At 43.7% G+C, this 15,000-nt stretch overlaps 1 long non-coding RNA gene across 2 annotated transcripts in view; it reads left to right on the plus strand.

Moving 5' to 3' along the window:
* The window catches only part of LOC147015177 (uncharacterized), a 177,247-nt gene that overhangs the window by 126,880 nt on the left and 35,367 nt on the right, over nucleotides 1-15,000 (plus strand). For both annotated transcript variants that reach the window (XR_015050230.1, XR_015050229.1), the window contains exon 2: nucleotides 292-421. This is a non-coding gene — a long non-coding RNA (uncharacterized LOC147015177). The remainder of the gene's footprint in view (nucleotides 1-291; nucleotides 422-15,000) is intronic.

A 15,000-nucleotide genomic window follows, 5' to 3' on the forward strand; every position in this document is an offset into this window, starting at 1 on the left:
ATTCTCAGTTCAAGCTCTAATGAAGTATTACATCACATGTAAAGTATTGAACACATGGTTTTGTAAAACATAGATAAACATGTTCCACGAGTGTTACAATTCTGGAGGATACGGAATATGGAACATGCAGGTGTAACTTAAACAATGTCTGAAGGAACGATGTAGAACGATGAATCACACTTAATTATGTGAAGAATCTCATGTAATGGTGGAGCATGTTATGAACTTTTGCATTTGTTTTGCGAAAGAAGGAAATTGTGCCTTTTTTGTAAATTATGTCTGACTTTGCAGGAATTCCATTGGTAACATTTTTCATGGAGTAATTTGGCGCCATCTTGGATTGTAAAATCGCCGTTTCAGAAGTTTTTTTGGCCGAAAACTTTGATCAACAAACTATTCCTTGGAAATCAACACTAAGTCGGTGAGTTTTAGTTTATATTCACAAGAAATTTGAATGAGTAACCTGAAGGATCTTCCTTCAGACATCATTGCCACTTTGTGTGAACATAAAATGCAGTCAGAGGTTTCAACTTGTGTCACATGCTGGGACATCATTCATGTCATCACGTACTGTTTATAAAAAATAAAATTACTTCACTTGTACATCAGGCGAAGATAATGGTAAATGTACTTTTTAGAATATTCACCATGGATCAAACTAACAAACAAAGAGCTGGAAGAAAAACTGTCACTCAGTAAATATAAAGAGTTATGAGGAATCTGTTTGTTAATATTTAACAAAATACGGAGGCCAATAAGGAACAAGCATTTGGTGAATTGGGAAATGTACTGTCTGGTCATCCTTCATTATTTCAGCTCGATTGTTATTACAAAAACAAAAATCTCGTTCTTTCACTTGCATCATCATCAACTTCTCATGTTTCACATTGTATTATGGGATACATGATGTCATCTCCCAAAGATCTCGCTCAGGTAACACCGAGTCAACTGGATAAAACAAAGTCACCTGGATAGAGATGAAAGAAGAAGCAAGCTTGCTGTTGCTTCACAAGACACAACTTTACTGACAAAGAGGACAACCCAGTGCTTCAGAATCTATTAAGCAGACTCGTTTGAGCAGTACACTCTTTGTCAAATTAAAATGTTTATTTTGTCAACCAACCACAGGTGAGGAAGTGCCAAAAATACATGAAATCCTCCAGAAGGGCCAATTCCTGGTAACATGGGACAAAACAATCCAAGAAATTGCAAACAGCAGTGGATATGATGCCTGGAAAGTTAGGCTTGCCGACGTGATGTCTGCTGGAGATTTACTGTCTCGTGACATTCTGTACCACCACACCTCCTGCTTCACAAAAACTGCCTCCAGTGAGTGTTGCATTTATTGCCACAGACCAAGAGTTCTTCAGTGTTCTTCAAGACCACATCGATGAGGGGCAGTCTATCGACTTTGCTGAACTGCAGAAGTGCAGATTTTTCATGAATTACAAAACAGACTTTGCTGAAACTTTCACAGGTTTTTATATCCTCGTGGAGGATCGCTAAGTCTTACTCACATTGTTGTTCTTGTGGACTTTTTTGTTTCACAACCTACAGTTTTCATCGAAACTTCCTGAAACTTGGCGTATATATGTAAAAATACGCTGCGCAGACAGTAACCATCTCCGATTTTGAAATATCCTCCGAGAAAAAGAGTTATGACGTCAAAATATCTCCGCTCATGGAAATCGCCTAAAAAATATCTCCGCTCATGGAAATCGCCAAAAAAATAATCTCCGATACCAGGCAAGCTTTTTGAATTCTGTTTGCGGGAATTGAACAGGACATTAGCAGAGATTAATTAACGCACATATGATACATCACTATGACATCATATCAATTTTTTATGACGTCATTCCTATTTTTTGACATTTTTGTTTCACAACCCAGAGTTTTCATCGGATCTTCGTGAAACTTGCCATGTATATGCAGAAAGCCCACGTGCAGGCAGTAACCATCTCCGATTTTGGAAATTCTTCTGAGAAAAAAAGTTGACATAATATCGCCACTAATGGAAATCGCCTCGACCATTATCTCCGAAACTCGGCAAGCTGTTTGAATTTTGTTTGGGGAATCAAGCCGGGCATGAGCACAGATAATTTATCGCAAACCTGATGCATCACAATGACGTCATATTCGTTTTTATGACGTCGTCATTAAGAGGACGAGGATCTTCGCTCATTCGAGCTTGTTTGACACACAGGTCACTGAATACACAACTATAATTACAAACAGTTTCCCACAGTGAAGACTTATCAATGTTATACCCCACCTGTAAATGACCAATGAGGAATTTACACCAAATCTAACTTTGATTAATACAGCAAAAGTGGGTTTGTTCATCACAGCCATTTTGAAATCCAAGATGGTCACCATCCATAACATCGAGAAAATTAAAATTGTGTGTTTTTAACTTCTTGGCGTGACAAATGTGGGTATTGCCACCAAAACAGACTTCATGTGACTTTCACAGCCCGAGTTAATCGGAAATTTGGTGGAACATGGTGGCCATTTTGAAATCCAAGATGGCCCCAGAACTTTGGATCTCTCTCCATCGAGTGCAGCCTGCAGCTGCTGGTTGCATCATTGCTTGGGACGCGGCTATGCTGCTGATTCAGTGTCCCCCTTACCAGTACACTGGGGCTCATTTTGCCGACCTCAGAAGGATGATAGGCTGAGTCAACCTCCTGGTGTATTTTTTTTTAATTCAGCGGCCAAGGGGGCTTGAACTCAGGACCCGAGGATCCCAAGCCACCACCCTAACCACTGAGCCAACACCAGGCGAAGAACATTGGATGAGAAACAATGTTACCAATGGATTCTGGACATCTTGTCATCTTCTCCAGCAATTAAAAAACATATTCCATATTTCGCAAAAAAAATATTGATGAATAAGTCACTTGTGTTATTTACCAGTGAATGCAGAGCTTTCTTTTGGAGCTCCCCTTCTTGTTGAACCAACGTGACGGATCAAATGTGGTTATAATATAAAACACAAGGAAGGAAATCACGACAAACGTGACGTCGCGAACCACAGATATCCCTCCATCCTCAACAGCATCATTCTGGATAACCTATGGAGATAGACAAGGGCAGGGGAAGGAGGAATGTTTATTTCATTTAAAATTCAACGAAACAATGTTTTTACAATTATTTTACAAAACCCACAAGTTCATGACAAAATAAGAACATGATGTTGAAATGTTTGAGAATACAAACACAATAGCTCATGGAATGTACGAGAGGTTATCGTTTGGACGACGCTTGGCGAGTGCAGGTCTGCACGAGGATTTGGGAAGTAATTTGTGAGTTTGGGAAGTAAAACCTTGAAGATTCCTCCATCAACATGACCATGAAGGAGCACTTGGCTTGAAGGTGCAAATTCCAAGTTTGCTTGGTGGGGAAAGTGAAGTTGCAGTTTCCAACCAAAGAAAAACTCTCTTGTTTCTCAACGCATCATCAGGGTAAAGAGGAATCACAACGACAATATTATAAAGGGCAGAAAAGGAAGATTAAATATGGGATTTCAATTGTGTTCCCACCACTCAACGACCTACTCTTTTTTTTTCAAGGGGACTCCTGGAACCTTTGATTTCTATTTTGAAAAAGTACTGTTTGGCAAGATAGCCGACTTAATAGGATTTAAAAGTAGCAAGTCAGTGGGACCTGATGTGATACCAGTGGAAGTATACACCTGCCTTTGGTGACGATGGGGTTCAGGTGTTGAATAAACTAATGAACTGGGTGATGATGAGAGAGGAGATTCCAAGCGCACAGAGGCAAAGCATTCTGGGACCATTATTTAATTTTCCACTCACCAGATGTGTGTATTTTAGATTGGAAAATACCACCTGTCACTTTGCTGATGGGAATACAATGAGTCGGGAGAAAAATAGGGGAGAGGGAGGAGGGTGAACAAGGAGCGTGTGGGAGCGAGGAGGGAGGGAGAGAGATTTGGGGTTGGGGAAGGGAAGGCAGGGTGAGGTGGAGCATAAATTATGATTCATACTGGCTCATCAAAATGATTTTCCATTTTCTACCGATGAAACGAGAAATACCACCTGGAGACAAACACCACCCGGACATGTCTAGAGATAAACACTGCCCGGACTTGTCCAGAGGCAAACCCTGGAGCCGGAGGCCTGGAACAAAGCCGTCCGGAGATAAACACCTCCCGGGCAAGTCTGGAGACAAATACAGCCTGGACATAACCACCTGTCCAGACACATATGGAGAAAACTAACGTCCAGAGATAACCACTGTCCAGATACAACCGCCATCCAGAGAGGGAGAGAGGGACAGTGAGACAGGGGTGTGGGAAGAGGGTGTGAAAGTGTATTAGGAGGGGCATGAGCATTGATTGGACAGAGACACAGAGAGAGAGAGAGAGAGAGAGAGAGACACAGAGAGAGAGAGAGAGAGACAGAGAGAGACAGAGAGAGAGAGAGAGAGAGAGAGAGAGAGAGAGAGAGAGAGAGAGAGAGAGAGAGAGAGAGAGAGAGAGACAGAGAGAGAGAGAGAGAGAGAGAGAGAGAGAGAGAGAGAGAGAGAGGAGTTGGGGAGTCGGGGAGTCAGCAGAGAGAATACATTGTGCTTTGTGAAACACACACACACACACACCTTCACTCACACACACACACCTTCACTCACACACAAACTCCCCATTTTAAATCCTCCGTACAGACCTGATTTACCAAACAACAAAGAACGTGACTCCCATCGTGTTGTGTACCTTCCACGAGTACAATGCATTATTATTTCTCACAATCCCCCCTTACCTGCTGTGACTGACGGGACGTTCCACTCCCGAGGATGGTGAGCACGAACAGCGCAATGGGAAACAACATGGCTGTTGTACGGCTATCCACGAACTGAAGATTTCATGACACCGCTCTGTCTTTAGAGTTCCTTATTGTTGGACTTGTCATTGTGACGTCACAATGGACTGCAGCCACACCCCCTTTCCCTCGTTCACATTGCTTTTCAACGCTCAGAACACCTCAACTCTATTATCTATCCTTTGATAATCCACAAAATATATATAATGTGTCTTTTTCCGATTTGTGATTTATAAAGAAGGTACTTTTGCAATAAAAGTCAAAATTTTCTCCATCTTCAAACTTAGCCGTGACGTCACACCCAGAAGTATATCTCGAGATCCGTTTCACATTGAATATGGGTTACATTGTGGTACGATTTAACTAATGCGGAGTAGAATTTTAGATTTTTCACCAAAATACCGAGTCGATGAGTCCTTGCTGCTTGTACAGCACATAATACAAACCAAGATGGTTTCATGCTCCACCAATGGTGGAAACACCCAAACTACACCAAATAGAAACAAAGAGGTTTGTCGGAAATACCCAAGTGTAGATCGGGCGTAAAAATGTTCATATTTGTGCTCAGAACATATAATAGAGAAATGTTATAAATCAACAGAAATGGCGAGACCTTGTGGTTATCCACCACAAATGAGAGAAGATGTCATCTCCACTATTAGGTGGAACAAACAGCCGTCGCTAAAAACCCGAACACCATCTCTACCCAACTACCAGCACATGTACACAGATCACCACTCCCCCTACAACATCACCCACAATCCTCCATTAAGCATCGCCCCCACTCCACCTAACAACACCCCAAACAACCCCCTTCTCTCCACCATTCCCTTACAATCCCCATCAACCATCACTCCCACAATACCCACAACTCTCCCCCTCTCCTCCAATGGGGTGGGACATCGACACAGCAAGGACACTTCTATGACAGTGGGATATGACAAGGCAAGACCTCAGCCACAAATGGTGTCCCAAGAAAGTTTAAATCGGGATGATCCTGTGACGTACAGGGGACCTGGTGATCTTGTGGTGGTGGGACAAAGCAGTCGTCACCCATTTTGTCAATGGTGTCTGTGCCTCTGCTTGTGCTGTGTCCATGCCGTGTCCGTGCCTGTGTCCATGTTGCTCCGTGTCCATGCCTGTGCCGTGTCCATGTCCGTGCCGAAACACATTAAACTGATTTAACAATGAAAACAAAATCCCTTATAAACCGTCAACTGAAAAACATAACCCATCAATGTGGAGTGAACACGTGACCGGCCGGCGTTTCCATCGTTACCAACACTTCCATTGTCTCCATCTTTGTTTGATTCCCTCACATCAGGCTCGAAACGATTCGGCTCCACAATTCCCCCAAATCGTTTACATTACTGATTTTATATTTTATAGTTTATTCCAAATCCCACTGATCAGTTCAACACATCAAGAACCTTCAGAGTTGCTGATGATTGTGGAATCAGTGTCGGAATCAGAGCTCGAAATACCCTGTTTCTCCATGGAAACCTACATTTTGATCAAGTTTCCAAACAAAGATAAACTCTCTTGTTCCTCATTACAACAAGGACATCAAGGACAGACAAGGAAGATTAAATATGGGATTTGAACTGGACAACCCAAACACCTTGAGGAGCTTTCAATCTTGTTTTGGAGGAATTTAAATAAACAAATTATAAAAACAACGTTACATTATCCACGTTTCACGATGATGAAGTTACTTGTGATATTATAAAAAGTAAAGTGGGCTATTTCTCACAATCCCCCCTTACCTGCTGTGACGGACGGGACGTTCCACTCCCGAGGATGGTGAACACGAACAGCGCAATGGGAAACAACATGGCTGGTGCTCGGCTCTCCATGAACTGAAGATTGAATGACACCGCTTTGTCTTTAGAGTTCCCAATTGTTTGAATTCTCATTGTGACGTCACAATGGACCGTGGCCACGCCCTCTTTCCATCGTCTGCATTGATATCTCAACCAAGATATAATTATATATTTTTGTTATGATTTATCTCTTCTGGTGAAAACCACGTGATCCAAGGTTGATGAACAACACGAATCCTTTATCTTTCAAATCATTTCCACCAATGAGAACAGGATTTAAAACGTTCATGTTGATCAGTTGGGATTCTCATGACAAACATTGTACAACAAACGTGTGTTTATTTAATTTATGTTATTCATGATAAACCTTGTTATCAAGGATCTTACACACACAATGAGTAATGGTTCACCTCCATATTCGTTTATGTCTCTTTGGTGTGAGTGTGAATGAACATTCATTTTGTGTGTACGTGCGTACGTAATAAATAGATAACCTTTTATAGATTCCCACCCAACCACCTCGTTTTCTCAACACATCCACGACCGAAGATGGACGAAGGTGATGTTTCCACCCATGTTTGTTATTTGTGAAATCGATTATTGGTAAATATTTATCATGTCGTTCGGTGGAGAGTGAACTCCACTCCATGTGGAGGGATAGCACGGGGAAAGATGGGAACTCCGTCAAATGAGTACAAAATGTTCCGTTTCAAACCACCATGGAGTTCATGAACACGTGTGTGGTGATTATCCTCTCCACGGTTGGTGAACAAGGAAGGATTGATCGGAGTTGGGCCGCTGTACATTTAAAATGGCGTCCAAGAGGGAAAGTGGGAGAGTCGTTCGTTGTTTTTAAACTAAACAAACAAAATCTACTTCGTTCAATCGTTCAGGTGATGTTGAACTAAATTAATTATTAAATATTGATGTGTTGAGTGATTCGTGATTGGGGATGTGGAATACTCGTCAGTTTAGAACATGTCATGAGGAGGAGCTCTCGTTTCCCCTGGTCTTGTTACGTCCCTCACCTTGATTGGCTCTCGTTTCCCCTGCCTTGTTACGTCCCTCACCTTGATTGGCTCTCGTTTCCCCTGGTCTTGCAGCATCCTTCGCCTTGATTGGCTCTCTGGAAGGATGCAAGTGATTGGCTCCAATGAGTTCACTTGTTTTCTTCGTGACAAGTCTCATCAAAATGAAAAACTAGTTTATGAGTAAAGAAAAATTAATGAACCACATCACGTGTTTAAAACCTTCCCGTTTATGAATTAATATTCTGTGAGGTTCTTCTTCTTCATCACGTCACTCCAGTGATCACCAGAACAATTTCGTTTCTCTTCAACTTCCGGAATATTTTCACTTCATCCCTGAGATCTTGGGATTTGGTCATCTTCTTGATTTCTGCCTTGAATCGGCCAAAATCGCTGGGAACTGAAACGTGTGTGTGTGTGTGTGTGTGTGTGTGTGTGTGTGTGTGTGTGTGTGTGTGTGTGTGTGTGTGTGTGTGTGTGTGTGTGTGTGTGTGTGTGTGAGTGTGTGTGTGTGTGTGTGTGTGTGTGTGTGTGTGTGTGTGTGTGTGTGTGTGTGTGTGTGTGTGTGTGTGTGTGTGTGTGTGTGTGTGTGTGTATATATATATATATATATATATAAGCCTGGTGTTGGCGCAGTGGTAAGGGCAGTGGCTTGGGACCCAAGAGGTCCTGAGTTCAAGCCCCGTTGGGACACTGAATTAATATATGTATGTATATGTATATATATATATATATATATATATATATATATATATATATATATATATATATATATATATATATATATATATATATAATGTGTGTATATATATATATATATATATATATATATATATATATATATATATATATATATATATATATATATAATGTGTATATATATATATATATGTATCTATATATATATAAATATATATAAACCAAGTCGAAAACACCAGGGGGTTGACTCAGCCTGCCATCCTTCCGAGGTCGGCGAAATGAGCACCAGTTGTACTGGGCCCGGTGTATGCCCCGGTTAGAATAGGTGTACCATATCCCTGTGTGTCGTAAGAGGCGACCAGGGTTGCGTCAGGAAGGGCATCCGGCGTAAAAACCGATGCCAAATCATTATGCGGACAACAAAACGAATTTCCATACCGGATCGGTCGAGGCCCGGGTTACCAACGACCGCCACCGGTACCGGTGGTCAGCAGGGTACCAGTGGAAATTGTGCTACTGCTGGGAGAAGGAGAAGGAGACGGGGAAGGCGAGTCCGGAGGCAGTGGGAGAGGGGGAAGGGTAGAAGTGTGGAGGTGAGAGTTGGAACTCTGAATGTTGGGACGATGACTGGCAAAGGTCGAGAGTTGGCTGATATGATGGAGAGAAGAAAGGTGGACATACTGTGTGTACAAGAGACCAAGTGGATGGGGAGTAAGGCGAGGAGCATTGGAGGTGGTTTCAAACTGTTCTACCATGGTGTGGATGGGAGGACAAATGGTGTCGGGATAATCCTGAAGGAAGATCATGTCAAGAGGGTATTGGAGGTGAGGAGGGTGTCTGACCGAGTGATGAGTGTGAAGTTGGAAATTGAAGGGGTGATGATGAATGTCATCAGTGCATATGCCCCACATATGGGGTGTGAGATGGAATATAAAGAAGATTTCTGGAGTGAGTTAGATGAAGTGGTGGAGAGTGTATCCAAGGATGAAAGAGTGGTGATTGGAGCAGATTTCAATGGACATGTTGGGGAAGGGAATAAAGAGGATGAGGAGGTGATGGGGAGGTACGGTCTCAACAAGAGAAATGTGGAAGGGCAAATGGTGGTAGAGTTTGCAAAAAGAATGGAAATGGCAGTGGTAAACACGTATTTCAAGAAGAAGGAGGAACACAGGGTGACATACAAGAGTGGAGGAAAGTGCACACAGGTGGATTACATCTTAAGTAGGAGATGCAACCTGAAAGAGATTAGTGACTGTAAGGTTGTGGCAGGGGAGAGTGTAGCTCGACAGCATCGATTGGTGGTCTGTAGGATGACTTTAGAGGTGAGGTTGAGGAAGAGAGTGAGGGCTGAACCAAGGACCAGATGGTGTAAGCTGAAGGAGGAAGACTGTTGCGTGAAATTTAGGGAGGAGGTGAGACAGGCGTTGGATGGTGGTAAAGATGGGTGGGATGATTGGGCAACGACAGCAGAAGTTGTGAGGGAGATAGCTAGGAAGGTACTTGGTGTGACATCTGGACAGAGGAAGGAAGATAAGGAGACTTGGTGGTGGAATGAGGAAGTACAGGAAAGTATAAGGAAGAAGGGGTTGGCTAAAAAGAAGTGGGATAGTCAGAGAGATGAAGAAAGTCGGCAGGAGTACAAGGAGTGGCGTCGAAAAGCAAAAGAGAGGTGGCTAAGGCCAAGGAAAAGGCATATGACGAGCTGTATGAGAAGTTGGATACAAAAGAAGGGGAAAAGGATTTGTACCGATTGGCAAGACAGAGGGACCGAGCTGGGAAGGATGTGCTGCAGGTTCGGGTGATAAAGGACGCAAATGGGAATGTGCTGACGAGCGAGGAGAGTGTGTTGAGAAGGTGGATGGAGTACTTTGAGGAGCTGATGAATGAAGAAAATGAGAGAGAGAGAAGGTTGGAAGAGGTGGAGATAGTGAATCTGGAAGTGGGGTGGATCAGTAAGGATGAAGTGAGGACTGCTATGAAGAAGATGAAAAGTGGAAAGGCGGTTGGCCCAGATGGAATACCAGTGGAGGCATGGAAGTGCTTAGGAGAGATGGCAGTGGGGTTGTTAACCAGATTGTTTAATAAAGTCTTGGAAAGTGAGAGGATGCCGGAGGAGTGGAGATTAAGTGTACTGGTTCCGATTTTCAATAATAAGGGTGATGTGCAGAGCTGTGGAAATTACAGAGGGATAAAGTTGTTAAGCCACACCATGAAGTTGTGGGAAAGAGTAGTGGAAGCTCGGTTGAGAGGAGAGGTGACGATCTGTGAGCAGCAATATGGGTTTATGCCAGGAAATAGCACCACTGATGCGATGTTTGCTTTGAGGATGTTGATGGAGAAGTATAGGGAAGGCCAGAAAGAGTTACATTGTGTGTTTGTGGATTTAGAGAAAGCTTATGATAGGGTGCCAAGAGAGAAGTTGTGGCATTGTAAAAGGAAGTCGGGAGTGGTGGAGAAGTATGTGAGGATCGTGCAGGATATGTATGAGGACAGTGTGACAGCGGTGAGGTGTGCGGTAGGAATGACGGACCGGTTTAAGGTTAAAGTGGGATTGCACCAAGGATCGACTCTGAGCCCTTTCCTGTTTGCAATGGTGATGGACAGGTTGACGGACGAGATCAGACTGGAGTCTCCATGGACCATGATGTTCGCGGATGACATCATGATCTGTAGGGAGAGTCGGGAGCAGGCTGAATCGAGCCTTGAGAGGTGGAGGTACGCACTGGAGAGAAGGGGAATGTTAGTCAGTAGGAGAAAGACGGAGTACATGTGCGTAAATGAGAGGGAGGGTGGTGGTATGGTGCGGTTGCAAGGAGTTGAGGTGGGGAAGGTGGATTGGTTTAAATACTTGGGATCAACTGTCCAAAGTAACGGAGAGTGTGGGAGAGAAGTGAAAAAGAGAGTGCAGGCAAGATGGAGTGGGTGGAGAAGAGTTGCAGGAGTGATTTGTGACAGAAGGGTAGCTGAAAGAGTGAAGGGGAAAGTATACAAGACGGTAGTGAGACCAGCTATGTTGTATGGTTTGGAGGCGGTGGCGCTAACAACAAGACAGGAAGCAGAGCTGGAGGTGGCAGAGTTAAAGATGCTGCGATTCTCGTTGGGAGTGACGAGGATGGACAGGATAAGGAATGAGTATATTAGAGGGACAGCGCAGGTAGGACGGTTTGGAGACAAAGTGAGAGAGGTGAGATTGCGATGGTTTGGACATGTGCACAGGAGGGAAACGGAGTATATCGGGAGAAGGATGTTGAAGATGGAGCCGCCCGGCAGGAGGAGAAGAGGAAGGCCAAAGAAGAGGTTCATGGATGCGGTGAGGGCGGACATGCGGGTGGTTGGAGTGTCAATGGAAGATGTGGAGGATAGAGCAAAATGGAGACAGTTGGTCCGCTGTGGCGACCCCTAGCGGGAGCAAGCCGAAAGAGGAAGAAGATATATATATATATATTTATATATATATGTGTGTGTGTGTGTGTGTGTGTGTGTGTGTGTGTGTATATATATATATATATATATATATATATATATATATATATATATATATATATATATATATATATATGTGTGTGTGTGTGTGTGTGTGTGTGTGTGTGTGTGTATATATATATATATATATATATATGTGTGTGTGTGTGTGTGTGTGTATGTGTGTGTGTGTATATATATATATATATATATATATATATATATATATATATATATATATATATATATATATATATATATATGTGTGTGTGTGTGTGTATGTGTGTGTGTATGTATATATATATATATATATATATATATATATATATATATATATATATATATATATATATATATATATATATATATATATATATATATGTGTGTGTGTATATATTGTTACGGTTTTCGCAGACCACCATAAAGGACCTTAGATCAGTTTGACGATAAGTAATTGTGTAGTTAGATTTCCCCACCGTTGTTTCGAAGGAATTTCCGTGTTCACAGAGCTTAGATCCTTTGAGTTAGCCGTTTTTCTTTTCTCTATCATGATTTTGGACCAATCATCCCTCAACAACTAAATCGCCACCACCAACATCATTCTCAAACAACGACAACTCAAACACCACCACCTTCGCCTCTTTACCTCCACAACTCCACCCCGCAAACATCGCTTCACCGCCATTTTCAAACGACTCCCGCCAGCCACCAAATCGCCACCACCAACACCCTTCCCAAACTCCCACCACCGCCTTTCTTCCACACGTCGGACCATGGGTTGTTAATTGGCTTCCTTTCGCCTCGAAAAGCGGATCAGGAATGATTCACGCCCACTTTTCATCCATCCAATGGCTGAGCATCGGGTGGTGTGGCCCCGCCTCCGAACCCGCTTTGATCCAGAAATTTGCATATACGCTCCTCCCTCGGCCTACAGAAGCGTGAGCACGGCGCAGCTCGCGGCAGTCAAGTGTGGCAGTCAAGCAGTGTCGGCGGGGCAGTCAAGTCGTGTGCAGTGTGCAGTGTGTCGGTGTCGGCAGTCTGGAGAGTCGGGAGACGGAGCTCGAAGCAGACGGGGGCCGAACACCGGAGAGAGCTCGCCGGCCACGCCAGGGGCACGGAGTCAGGCTCAGATACGCTGACATCGCGGCTTGCCGCCATCGCGCCACGAGGGTGCGGGTAAGACCCTTCGGTCTCGTGGACCTGGCCGCTCGTCCAGGTTCCACGCATATTTGGTCCACGAACCTGTCTGCCGCCCTTGCCTTTGAGGGTGGCTTTTTCCTTTGCTTTTGTGTAAATGCATGTGGTGGCGTCTTCAGAGATGTTGCAAGTGTTTGTAGATGGACGGACAGACGACACGCCATCCCAGAAGTTTCTGTTAATATGTATTCCGCTGTCGACTGTTCTTGTTCGGGTTTATAAGAAACAGCTGGTTTGGCAAGCGAGAGCAAGCTGATCGGTGATGGTGCACACGTTCCCACACACCACTAAACATCACAGATTTCTTAACATTTCCAGATTTTCAAGTTGTGATCCTTGAAACTCAAACTATATTTCGATTCTACACTTTAATTTGTACGTGAGGGTACATCGTGGTAAATCGTGTTACATAATGTATGAAATCGCTTCAAGCTCAGAATTTAAAAACTATAGCACTGACAAAAGTGATGAAAACAGCGATTTGAAGGCATAAAGATCAGGAATTCGATGATATGAGTGAGGAAAGTGAAAAAATACATTTCAGCACTTCAACATGAAGAAACCGTTGTGGCCTGTTCCAGGTCAAGGCGTTGTTGAGCATGCCGAACAAAATGGTGAATTATGATCCCAGCGAGGGTCCCAAGTCCCAAACACTCAGTTTTCACTGCTGCACCACGTTGGAGTTCCCGGATTGTGCATGCAATGTTTGGGGCCGCTCAGTTTCATGGTTTTGGAGTTATTGAGGAGACAGACAGACTGATACACATTGGCATTCATTCGTATCGATATATTGTAGGTACAGGATAATGTACACACACACACACACACACACACACACACACACACACACACACACACACACACACACACACACACACACACACACACACACACACACACACACACACACACACACACACACACACACACACATATATATACATATTTCTTCTTCTTTCGGCTGCTCCCGATAGGGGTCGCCACAGCGGATCATCCGTGTTATCCGAATAGTGATTTGGCACAGGTTTTACGCCGGATGCCCTTCCTGACGCAACCCTGGTCGTCTCTTACGACACAGGGATATGGTACACCTATTTCAACCAGGGTATACACCAGCCCAGTATACTCGTACTCATTTTGCCGACCTCGGAAGGATGACAGGCTGAGTCAACCCCCTGGTGTATTAATTCAGTGGCTCAACAGGGCTTGAACTCAAGACCTTTTGGATCTGAAGCCGCTGCCCGAACCACTGCGCCAACACCAGGTATATATACATACATACTTTTGAATATGTGTGTGCTTGAATAAATGTCCTTGGGTGAAATGTATCCCGTTTGTCGTCTTTTTCCCTTTTGAAAGTGCCATCTTGTATCGCAGAATAAATTAGTGGAGGGTTTTAAACGCCCGGTAAACAGAATCACATCCGTCGAGGTCGGCGATGACACCGCTCAGTTATCACTGTAGCACGGAACGGATCGCTTAAGCGGTTCGTGTCCTCGGCCGACCTGCGGCGAGGTACGATCGCCCGGTCGACAACTCGCGCAGGTACTTTGGAAGGTCGAATTTGGCGAGTAACCCGATCCTGCGCGGGTGGGCAATTGGCCCGATCGTGGTGAGGTTAAACCCCCACCCGTGACTGGCTCCTGGCGGTAGTTCCAGGAGGGTCAACGAATGAATTGTCCGTCCGGTGGGCGACGAGGTTGCGATTGGAGTTACACAATCGCTCGCACGCCAGGCAGGCCATAATTCGTAACAAAATATATATATATATATATATATATATATATATATATATATATATATATATATATATATATATATATATATATATATATATATATGAATTCGCACCCGTCGTCATGCGATCGGCCGCTTTCCACTAATAGCAGCCGTGTCACCCACCGGACGGACAATTCCGTCATGACCCTCCTGGAACTATCGCCAGAAACCAGT

Source organism: Eptatretus burgeri, chromosome 12 (assembly GCF_056783735.1).
Source record: "Eptatretus burgeri isolate ZD-2024b chromosome 12, Ebu_testis_v1, whole genome shotgun sequence".
In the NCBI taxonomy this organism is placed as follows: domain Eukaryota; kingdom Metazoa; phylum Chordata; class Myxini; order Myxiniformes; family Myxinidae; genus Eptatretus; species Eptatretus burgeri.